The sequence below is a fragment of the Gracilinanus agilis genome, chromosome 5 (genome assembly GCF_016433145.1).
Source record: "Gracilinanus agilis isolate LMUSP501 chromosome 5, AgileGrace, whole genome shotgun sequence".
Lineage (NCBI taxonomy): Eukaryota > Metazoa > Chordata > Mammalia > Didelphimorphia > Didelphidae > Gracilinanus > Gracilinanus agilis.
In genome coordinates, this window is record NC_058134.1 from 120,302,190 (window position 1) to 120,313,993 (window position 11,804).

The following is an 11,804-nucleotide window of genomic DNA, read 5'->3' on the forward strand; positions in this document are numbered from 1 at the left end:
CTTGGTTAAAAATTAATTTTAAGAGGGAAAGAGTCAAACCCTCATAACTCAATGATAACAGTTTTCTGTCATCGTAGAGCTTAGTTTAGGAGTTATATACTACCAGGATAGAAATACAAATGCTGAGTTGGGATGTTTTGAAAGATTCACTGATAAGGGAGGGAGGCATCATTCAGTGGCAGAGCTATTGCTAGGTTGGGACAATTTGGGGTTTCCCTCAGAACAGCGAAATTAAGAAGATCCTGACAGCATTTTTACTCCTTCAGCAAAGAGAAACAATTAAGCATAACACCCAAGAAGAGCAAAGCATGGAAGTTTCTACATGGTTTTCTTCCTCCCATAGCAGTTATGGCCCACATAATTTCCTCCCCAGTTTGACCCAGTCATAGGCTCATAGAAAAGGAGATGTAAAGCTAGAAGGAATCTTAAGAGTCAGTCAAGCCCCTTCATTTTTCAGATGCAAAAACTAAAGTTTGAAGAAATTAATTGGCTTGTTCACAGTCACACAGGTAGCATCAGATGTCAGATTTGATCCCAGTTCTCTTCTGACTTCAGAAGCAATTTGATGTCCTGGTGTCTCTATCTATAACCACCAGGAGGTCAGGTGGTCTATCAATAAATTAATTTGTCTTGAGAAGTTGATTTACAGAACTTTTTTGTGCTTTTGCCCTAGTGCTGTCTTGTATACTTGTCTTTTTGCTACCATTCAAAGGCAGTGAGAAGAGGGTAAGGACTAACTCGTGGACTCGAACAGCCTTTGCAGCACTCATAGGGAGGAATAGGAAGCTTTAAGATTATTGAGAGATTCTACCTTGCTACAGCTGCAGACTTCATTACACTACATTTACCCTGCCATTCTGCCCTCATCTATCATATAGTCCTCAACACAATGATGTCTTCTCCTCTCCCAGTTCTCTACAGCATTCTTCTCTCTAATGTACCCCTTTCAAAAAAAGCAGCCCGTTCAATAGAATGTAGGTGCAAATGTATATGCCAAGAACATAGGTGGAAAATGGTATATCTGCCTGAGTTTTCAATTCTGTTTATTGTCTGTGAGTAATTTGAGTTTTCTCCTCTCTTTATCCTCAGATTGGAAAATGTATAAAAAGCTGGGGTGGCACTAATCTCTTCCTTAAATCTTTCCAAATTCCAAATCCAAAAGATCATTATAATCAAGGTCACATAAAAACTCTGGATAAAACTGTAAAGAGATGAACCGATAAAGAATAACCCAACACAGCTGCCATAACTTTCAGACCAGAGGCCCTGCGCTGCTACTGTGAAGAGAAAGAGAGAGCATTGGAAGGACATAACTTCAGAAAAACAGTGTCAGAGGTGAAATGAGAGGATTAAATATGTTTTCTCTTAGCATGGCACTCCTCTCCTGGCAAGAATTTCTTGCTTCCAGTGTCCCCTATTGCTTGCATAACTATGTGACTTTTCCCTTTCTGTGTCTCCATAGGGATTAGCTGGTGGAAATACTTTGATAAATATTTGCTGGTATCAAGTGTTTCAATTAATTCCTTAACAAGCATAAAGAATAAATCTAACCTTGAGGTCTACGTAGGAAGAAAGAGTTCTTGTCCCTTTTCAAGGAAAGAAAGGACCAAGAAGGAAAAGCCTTCCACTGAGAGTCAAGAGAAAAGACAGGAATAACCTCTACTTCCCAATCCCTATTCACAAATAGGACCAACCAATCTAACATTATGAAAGGACAACATAGTATAGTGGAAAGATCCCAGGGCTGGGAATCAGGTAACCTAAGCTCTGGATCTTACTCCCTCAAAACTTGCTACAGGGTCTTTAATGAAGTATTAACTCTCTCTATGCCTCAGTTTCTTTATTTGTAGAATGAGAATAAGAATGCCTATCCAAAAGACCACCTGGAAATGACTGACATAAAACCAAAGGACATCAATATAACTTAAATTACAATGACAATGACAATGACAACAAAATGCTTACCCTACCTACATCTATGGTGATTTTGAATAATAAAAACAATAAACAATGCCACCTTGCATTAAGAGGGCTTTAAGCTTTTCAAAGAACTACTACATGCCAAAATGGGTAAATTTAATCCATATATGTCATTATAAATGTGTGTATCACATCATGAGATATAGATATGTATATGTACATAATTATGTGAATATAGAAAAAAGGAGGTCTTGGCTATGAAAATACTTCGAAAAGTATAGAAGAGAAAAATATGATCAAGAACTGGAAATTGAGGTGATGCCTATCAATTGGGGAATGGTTAAACAAGTTGTGGCAAATGGTAGTGACTACTGTGCCATAAGAAATGATAAGCAGGTTAATTTTGGAAAAAATGGACTTACATTAAATCATGAAGAGGGAAATGAGTAGAACTAGGAACATTATATACAGCAACAGAAAAACTGCTTGAAGAATGACTTTATATGCCTACCTCCAGAGAAAGAGTTGATAAATAGAAACGAGCAAGACATAGTTTTATATATACATATATATTTTTTGTCAAATAATGAACTTCTCTAATAGGGGAAGGGGAAGGAGTTAACTGGGTATTTTAAAGTAACAAACAAATTAATTAATTTTACTAGAGAATATGATCATTAATGGAGATGCAACATGCTGTATAGTTGAAAGACCACTGGTTCTGGATTCAAACAAATTGGGTTCAAAGCTCATTCTGTTATTTACCTCAGCTGTGACTTTAGGTAGGTCATTTTCTTTCTTCACATTTACCTTTTCTAAAAATGGTGGGATGGTGTAGACTAGATGACCTCTTAGGTTCCCTGTGGGTATATGTTTACAATCCCATAAATATTATTTTCCATCACTTTTACTCCTTGAAATGTACCAACTAGCTACCCTAGGTGCTCCATTACCTAGGGCAGTGTTGGCAAACATTTTCAAGATTGCATGCCCAAAATTCAATTTCAAGCTGCCTGTGGGCCCCCTGCATTACCCCAGACAGTGGAGGGAGGAAGTGCTCTCATGGGGCAGTTGGACAATGGGAGGGACATGCAAAAATGTCCTCAGGCTCTATGGAGAGGGGGAATGGAGCAGCCCTCTCTGTGCCACCCCTTCACCCATGCCACAGCTTTACCAACATAGACCTAGAGTCTACCCTCCATGACTCTTCTACTGCCCAGAAACTGCTAAAGCACTCCATAAATGTCTGATAAACCCTATTAACATCAAGGATAAATGCTGACTTATCTCTCATCTCCTGCTGAAATTTAGCAGTTCAATGTGTCATTACAGGTGGAGAACTCTATTTTTATTTGCTTCAAGTTGTCTACTGAAAAGCAAATGATCTTGCTAATGCGCTAAAAGAATAGGGTTAGGGCTAGGAATGACTACTCCATGTTACTCTTTTTTCTCCTAGGTGACATACAGTGCATTCTAGGGGCCATCTAGAAAAAATGCCCTTACCTTTGTCATCTAACCCAGAACAGTGAGTCAAATAAGACTCTAATAAGGGCCAGTCTTGCTCACAAACAAAATGAATGAAATGAAGCATGAGGGTAGAGTAGAAGGAATGGGAGAAGATATTTTTCTTTTGCAAACAGTTATCCTTCTACCTCTCAAATCTTTCATCCTTCTCAGCTCATCAAAGACTTCCTTGGCTTCTCCTGACAGACTTCTGACCCTGGATCTGCTAGATTGCCTGACATCTAAGCTACCATTCTCTAGATATGAGAATCAGGATTCAATCAATCAACCAATAAGCATTTAATAAATTCCTAATATCTACCGGATACTATGCTAGGTGCTAGAAATACAAAGACAAGAACAAAATAGTACCTGCCTCCAGAAAGCTTCATTCTATCAAGGAAAACAACATGTACCAAGAGAAATACATACCAAGTAATTTTAGGGTGCATCAGAGCTGAGGAAAATCAGGAAAGACTTTATGCAGGAGTTGATGATGAGAGATGCATTGTCATATGCAAGTACAGCCACTATGACTATAATGCAGTGTGTGGAGAAGACTGTGTAACTAGATCAGAAGATACACTTCAGATAAGTAGTCATATACTGCATCACCATCTGTTACAAGGATGCCCACCACAGGACAGTCTTCCCCAATGGCAAAGGATTGAGTTCAGTCATAAACGATCTGCTTATGTGGTCAAAGTAGTACACTGTGTCTTCACTGATCAAATACGCTTTTGTATTTTTGTTTTATGATCCCTTTTTATTTACTGCATGTTATAAATCAACTACTGCATAGCCCATCTCCGTCATGGCTCCCCAACAGTATGAGACCCAACGTGAACCATACAAGACCTCCAAAGAAACACAGATGTATTCCAGGACCATGTGCAACACCAACAGGTGTTATCACAGTCAAGACACTGAAAGCTCCTCAGAACCTCTTCTGCCACCCACTTTCTCACTCTCTCATACTCTTCACTATAACTTACCCAAAAGTTCAGACAGTCTGACCCAACACTGAAGGCAATAATAAAGCTGGCTTAAATATCTGCTCTTATCTACCTGAATATGAGTGGAGTTCAGTGACTCTTACACCACCATCCTACCATCTTTGTGCCAGCAAAAAGCTCATTACAAATCTTTAAAAGAACTCAGTATGAGACAACAGACAGAGAGAGAAGCTAGATCAAGGGGATATGTTGAATTTGTAATAGAGATGTGTAAAAAGAGACTTGCAATATTGGATTGGCTTTGAGTTGTCTCACCTTGAGATGTTCAAATGATTAGGGAGGGAAGGGTATGGAAAGGAAAGTATTCATGGTACTGGTGTTTGTTTGGTTCATATTATTATCGGTTTGTTACCAAGTCCCCCCATATAAAACATATACAGTACAGTCAACAAGAAATGATAGCCCAATACATCTTAACTTGAAGGCTTCTAAGAGATCTTCACTGTCACTATTTCTCCCAAGTAGCTCCCAGGGAATTTGGGGATAATGTAATAGTTATAGTTTTTCCTTATTGGCAGCTAGATGGTAGGCTGATTGAGCACTGCCCCTGAAATCGAGAAAACCTGAGTTCAAATCCAACATCAGAAACTCATGAGCTATGTGAGCCCCAGGCAAGGGTTCTTGGGAGGACCAAATTCAATAATATTTGTAAAGTGCTTTGCAAAACTTAAAGTGCTATATAAATGCTATGTAAACACATCTAGCCTAAATCTTGCTCTCTGAGTTTCAACCTATTACTCCTAGGTCTTCAGGCCAGGTAGATTAAGTCCAATCCCTCACCCTCTTGACAGTCTTTTCAATAATTAAACATAGTTATCATGTACCCCCTAAGCCCTCTTCCAGACACTCCCAATTATTTCTTTTGATCCTCACATAGCATGAACTTGAGGTTTTTATGGTTGTAATCACTCTCCCCTAAGGCACTTTCCAGCTAACCAATATCCTTCCCAATATTGGTACCAAGAAGTAACACACCAATCCAGATGTGATCTGACCAGGGCAGAAAGTACAGCATGGCTATTTCCTTCATAGTTCTGGACACCCTTACATCTCTTAAGGCAGCCAAAGGCAATGCTTGCTTTCTTAGCTGACATCACACAATTAGTCCTTATTGATCTTGCAGTCAACTGAAGTCCCCAGATCTTTTTTCTAGATGAACTATTATCCAGCCACACTGCCCCCATCTTATAAAGTTGGATTTTTGAGCCCCAAATGTAATGTTGTACATCTTTCTCTTTTATGTTAGAACTTTATCAAGGTTCTCTCTCTTTTTTAAAACCCATACCTTCTGTCTTAGAATCAATAATAAGTATCAGTTCCAAGGCAAAAGAGCAGTAAGGGATAGGCGATTGGGCTTAAGTGACTTGCCCACGGTCACATTTCTAGGTATTATCTGGGCCTAGATTTGGGCCCAGGACCTAGCTGCCCCCCCCCTCTTTTATGAAATCTTTTATGAAAAGTTTCTATGATGCCAAAGAGTTTAAAAGAGGTCCACCAAAAAGTAGCCACCAGAAATGTGTGCTGTCTCATGTGTATGTCTCATGCTACCAATCCACTCATCAGCAGAACATATATTTCCAAATGTTGGAATGAAGATTTGTAGGACATACAGCTTTGGCTAGGAATACAGAATACATTCAAGTAATGCTAGCCCAGATAGAGGGAAATAGAGCAAGGGGAAGTATGGCAGAGATATCAGGATAGCCCCTGACAATAGAAAATAGCCAAATGCCATATGAGATGACACAATGCACCATGTTCTAGCAGGGACACTAGCCAGTAAACTGACCACAGTAGCCCTGCATTGCAGTTTGCTAGAAGGCTCTGAACTAATATTTTATTTTCCCATTCTATAAAGATTCTGATTTTGATGTCGCTGCCTCCTGGGGACTTTACAGGGACAAATGAGATCATGTCTACAATGTATGTGGAGACCCTGGAGAAAGGTCAGTATGATATTGGCAGAAATGATGTCATCCACAGCAAACACAAATCCAGAAAACACTAAATGTCCTTCATTTGGGTGCCAGCCCCAGAGGACCATGGGTTAAGCACAGTATTACAGTCCTCTTGACTTGAGATCAATACAGCAGCTGACTTTATCCCATAGACTAAGTATCTGTATCCTCTTAAAAGAAAGGCAGAGAGCCAAGCTTCTGAAAGCTACAGACATGCAGGAGCCCAAGCTCTCCATACTTCAGAGTCATTACTAGGACATTACAAAATTAAGCCTCCATTTTTTTCTTTTGGCTTCATTATGGAGGGGGTGGAGGATAGAAAGTACACTCTGGGGACTGTCATGCTGAGATAGCCCACAACTCCTGACTGCCTCCAAGAGCAATAAAAATAAAAGCATGGCCCACAATCTGTTACTCAGTCTACTGGATCTGATATCCTTCCCTTTCCAAAGGAGTTATTCAGTTATCAAAAATTTTAGGAAGGGGTCAGTGAGTGAGTGACAGGGACTCTCTCCCCAGGGACTCAATCATGTGGCTCTGAAATGGGAATTGGGAAGGGAAACGTTGAGTGAAGCTCAGTACAAAGTACTCAGTGTTATTAAGAACCCCAACTTCTAAACATCGAATTCCTGATCTGTCATAAAGCCAGGCAGCTATAATGAGGCAGAACAACCTTGTATCTTCATCTCCAAAATATCAAGGGGGAGAGAGGTAAGAAACCACACTCTTCATGGTCATCTGGAGTTTGCTTTCATGGAATAATGTAGGCAGAGGACTATTTGATTGTATCCTTTATTCTCTAAATAGATGGACAGAGAGGTTTTGCCCTGGATGTACTGTGCTTACATAATTATTTGCAAAACTCTTTTCTGTAAATTCTCAATATATTTTGCATTTAAACAGCATTTTCTTTCTTTCAGGGCCTCAAAGGATTCTACAAAATATTTCTCAATTCATTGTTACTACGTCCCTCTAAAATGAGCAGGAAATAGGGATTGTTCATGCCATTTCGTAAAAAAGGAAACTGAGGTCCCAAAGGGATTCAGGGATTAGCTAGGGTCACCTGGTGAGCTAATTTACTTGTTTGGAGCAGGAAATAGTACCAGACTATCCATAAGGTTGCAGATTTGGACCTGCAAATGTCTGGGAAGACAAAATTCTATTTCTCAGAATTGCATTTGCTCCTGCACATACCATATCCTCTACTGTACTATAATATTTTTGTTTTATGAGGCAGACCGTTAAATGTGACAGCCTAATGGGTAGTGTGTAGAACTGGAGGGAGGGGAGGCTGAGAAAGAATATTTCTACAAAGGTATTGGGTTTCATATTTCCTGACTTGGGAAAGGGGGGATGGCTATGGGGCAGATGGCCTGTTAGTCATATTTACATGACATAAACAGAGTCCTTGGAAATTTTTGAAAGAAAAAAAAATAGGGAGAATACCTCTCCTCAGGAAGACAAAATGAGATAAGACAAATCTCCTGAGTAGCTAGAGGCTATCCTTAGGCTGAAGAGGATGTTAGGAAGGCTGTTCTTCAGAGTAGCCCCAGAGACTCTTAAGAGAGTTTGTCTAGTTACTTAGTGGACACTGGCTAACAGAGCTGCACATTGTAGGTGATGGCTTCTTCCAGTATTCAGCGTGTCTAAAGTGTCATTATAACTTCTTTGTTGAACCCACCTGAGTTCCACTGGGGCCCTGTGTTTTCCTGGACCTAGCATACCTAACAGCCTATGCCTCTGACTGCTTCTTGCTTGAGCCCTTTACCTATCTTCCTTGTCCTAAATTCCTCTGAATAATCTACTATTTGTCCCTGGCTTGAATAAGGCAAAACTTAAATGCTTCCTATCAACCCTTCTTCCCCAAAGTTCCCCTCCTACCATCACTGACTGATGAGAGGTGAGAAAGGAGGTAAGAAAGAGAAACACGTGACTAAAACAATTCTGAAGCCAGTGTTGGATTTGTGGTACTGGAGGCCAAAAATCACTCGGCTGGAATCAGACCCTGGAAGATCCTGAAATCATTTCCACCTACCTAAGGATGACCAAAGCTCAATTAGTCACCCTAATACTCCCAACCAATTCAGGATGCTTGGGATTATCTCAGCTCCAAATTCACATCCATCCCTATATATGTATAGAGTTTAGCCTTTATAGATAAGGAAATGAGGGATGAGAGAGATCTTGAGCTTCTCCCAACTATCTCCTTCTCCATAGCAGGCATCAAAATTAGGTAGCCTTTAGAAAGCCTATTCATCACTGAAATGTTTCTATGATATCCTGCTTCTAGCATACTACAGAGTTAGAGAAATTTAGTCAGTGGGATAAGATATAACTTGACCAACACTGCCAAACAAATCAATGGGTAAAAAACAGCAGGACTCAATTTCCCTGATATCAATTTCCCTGATATTGCCCCCTTATGGTGGCAAAAACCTAATGATTATCTTTCTCAAACTAGAGGGAGAAAGAAAATGTATAAGATATAAGAATTAGATTATATTATTTGATAGGATCATAGGTTTGCATCTGGAAAGGATCTGAGAGTTCTACCTCTTTATTTTAGAGATAAGGAAACTGAGGCCTAGGTAGGTTAAGTGGCTTGCCCAAAATCACAGGTGCAGTAAGCATTCAAGCAGAGTTTGAGCCCAGGACCTCTGATTCCAGAACCAGTACTCATTTCCCTGGGCCACAATACCTCCTTTTCAGTCACAGAATTTTACAATGAATGAGTCTAAGTGACTGAAGTGTTTCTTTATCCCTATCCTGAGAATGTCACATATGTGTTGATCCTTATCCTAATAATATCACATATATGTTCTATGTTCTATATTCACATAGAAGAGGTGGGAAATCTGACAGCATATATTCAAAATAGGAACTAATAGACAGCTAAGTGATGAAATATGAGGAGAGGAAAAGAGGGAGCTCTCAGCAAATAATCTAAAATTTTTTCAGTAAAATATGAGGCAAGGTTCTTAGTTAATAAGGTTGAGAGAGGAGGAACTATCAAAGGCTTGAGGAGAGATAAAAATGTCTTAAAGAGCCATTATGGTGAGTAGGATAGGACATTAATTAAGCAGGAATAAAAGATTTGCCTTGCAGTAGTGAGGGCCCACTTGAAGTTATATAATAAATTTGTAGTGGACCTAACCAGCATAATTTCATGATTTTCTCTATTCAAGTATTTGTGTGGAAGCAAAGGCAAGCAGATTGTGGATGTGATCTGAGGCTGGAGTTTGGCAGGTTAAGATCAATGATAGGGTAGGAGGTCAAGGGACATGAAAGAGAAGGAAAATGTAGACTCAAACTGCATTATCAAGGAGTCGTGCTGTTAAGGGGAAGAGAGTATAATCAACAGTGGGGTGATGGACTAAGAAAGAACTAAAGGGTCAAGAGATTAGAGGTCATGGTAAGGACAAAGAACAAGGTTTGGGGTTGCAGGACAGAGGAAGATATGGAATGACAACAGATTGTGATCAGATAGGGGAATTTCAGAGTTCTTAAACATAAAAATGGTGCATTCATGGGTGTTGGTAAGATCAATTTCTGTGTGTAGCTGCAGTGGATTAGAGGAATAAGGAATGTGAAATGAGTAGGTTGAATAACTATAAGGTACAGATGTTTTAGGGAGTTTCAATATGTATGAAAGTATGAGAGCAGAAATTGAGGAAGAGAAAGACTATGAGACAGGCACTGAACTTGAGTTAAAAATAAGATTGTTGTGGAGATTGGTAGGCAACAGCTATAAGAATTTTGATTAGGTGATATGTATGACTTGAGTGAATCTCAAAAGAGAAGTTACTAAATAGTGGTAGTAGAGGGAAATCCTGGAAATGGTAATGGGGAGTAAGGATTATTATAACTCCTCTCCTTAACCAGGGATACAGTTAGGCAGGGATAAGGGAAAGCACAGTGCTAGATAGAAGTGGTCACCCAGGAGGTTGTAACATCAAGAGGGAACCAGGTCTCAGTGAGAATCAGAAGATAGAGAGAGAAATAAAGGAAAAAGTTTAAGAAATCTTCTCCAGTTTAGTATGTACAGTGCAAACATTCCATAGAAGACAATGGAATGGGTGAGTAGCTTAAGAGTGGAATTGGAAGAAGCAAATGAGTAGTGGAAAGATAGAGAACAGCGTTTATATAATGATGACTAAGAATTCAGAATCATTGAAATGAGGAGAGTATGACTGGATGGGGAGTTCTTTAATCTTTGGGGGACTGATGCTGCAAAGGAATGTGTCTGAGGAGTACTTTGGTTGAAAATGGAGGTGGAGAGAGAGACAAGGATCTTAGATTTTCTCTGAGCTGGAAGAGACACCAGAAATCATGAAATCATCTTGACTTTATCTAAGAGGTAGAGTCAAGGAGCCAGTGAAAAGTCTTATCTCACATTTCTTTTCTATATGAGCCTTTTTAAACACAAGAGTAAGACTTCGCATTAACCATAGTAAATTTCATCTTACTAGATTTGGTCAACCTTCTATCCTGTTGACACCTTTTGGGGTCCCAGTTCTGTTATCCTACATATTAGCTATACCTTCCAGCTTCATGTTATTTGTAAATTTTTTAACCATACCATCCAGTTATATAAGTAAATGATAGAAATGTTGAATATAAGAACACCAAAAAGACTTCTGTGGCATCCACAGGAGATGATCTTCCCGGATGACATAGGCCCATTAATCACCATTATTTCAGTTCTATTGCTCACCTAGATCCAAAACTATCTAAATCCCCACTCAGTCCATGTCCCCATCTCATCCACAAATATAATGAGAAACTGTCCAATGTCTTACTGAAGTCCAAGCAAATTATGTCTACAGCAATACCTGATCTAGCAATCTATTAATTCTATCAACAAAGACAATAAAGTTACTTGAGTATAACTTATTTTTTAATTTTTTTATTCAATCCTTCCTCTCCTCCCCATATCACAAAAAACATCATACAACAAAATATATAAATTATGTCTTTCATGTTTCCACTTCTCAATTCATTCTCTGGAGATTGAATATTCACAAGTTATTCTTTTCTTTTAAATACTTAACTTCTGTCTTTTCTTAGAATGAGTACTGAGTATTGGTTCCAAGGTGTAAGGGTGGTAAGGGGTAGGCAATGGGGGTTAAGTGAGTTGTCCAGGGTCACAAAGCTAGGTAATGTCTTGGGCCAGATTTGAACCCAGGACTTCCTATTTCTAGGTATGGTTCTCAATCCACTGAGCCACCTTGCTACCCCATCGTTATTCTTTAAATATTAATTCTATAGCACCACATAATGTTCTCTTGGTTCTACTCATTTTATTTTTCATTATCACATATGGTTCTTTCCAAGTTTTTCTAAAATTAATCTGCTCATCATTTCTTAGGGTGCAATAGTAGTTTTCCATCACAATCATATACCACAA

At 39.1% G+C, this 11,804-nt stretch overlaps 1 pseudogene; it reads left to right on the forward strand.

Moving 5' to 3' along the window:
• The window catches only part of LOC123249926, a 90,598-nt pseudogene extending 84,151 nt beyond the window's left edge, over positions 1-6,447 (forward strand).
• The last annotated feature ends 5,357 nt before the right edge of the window (positions 6,448-11,804 follow it).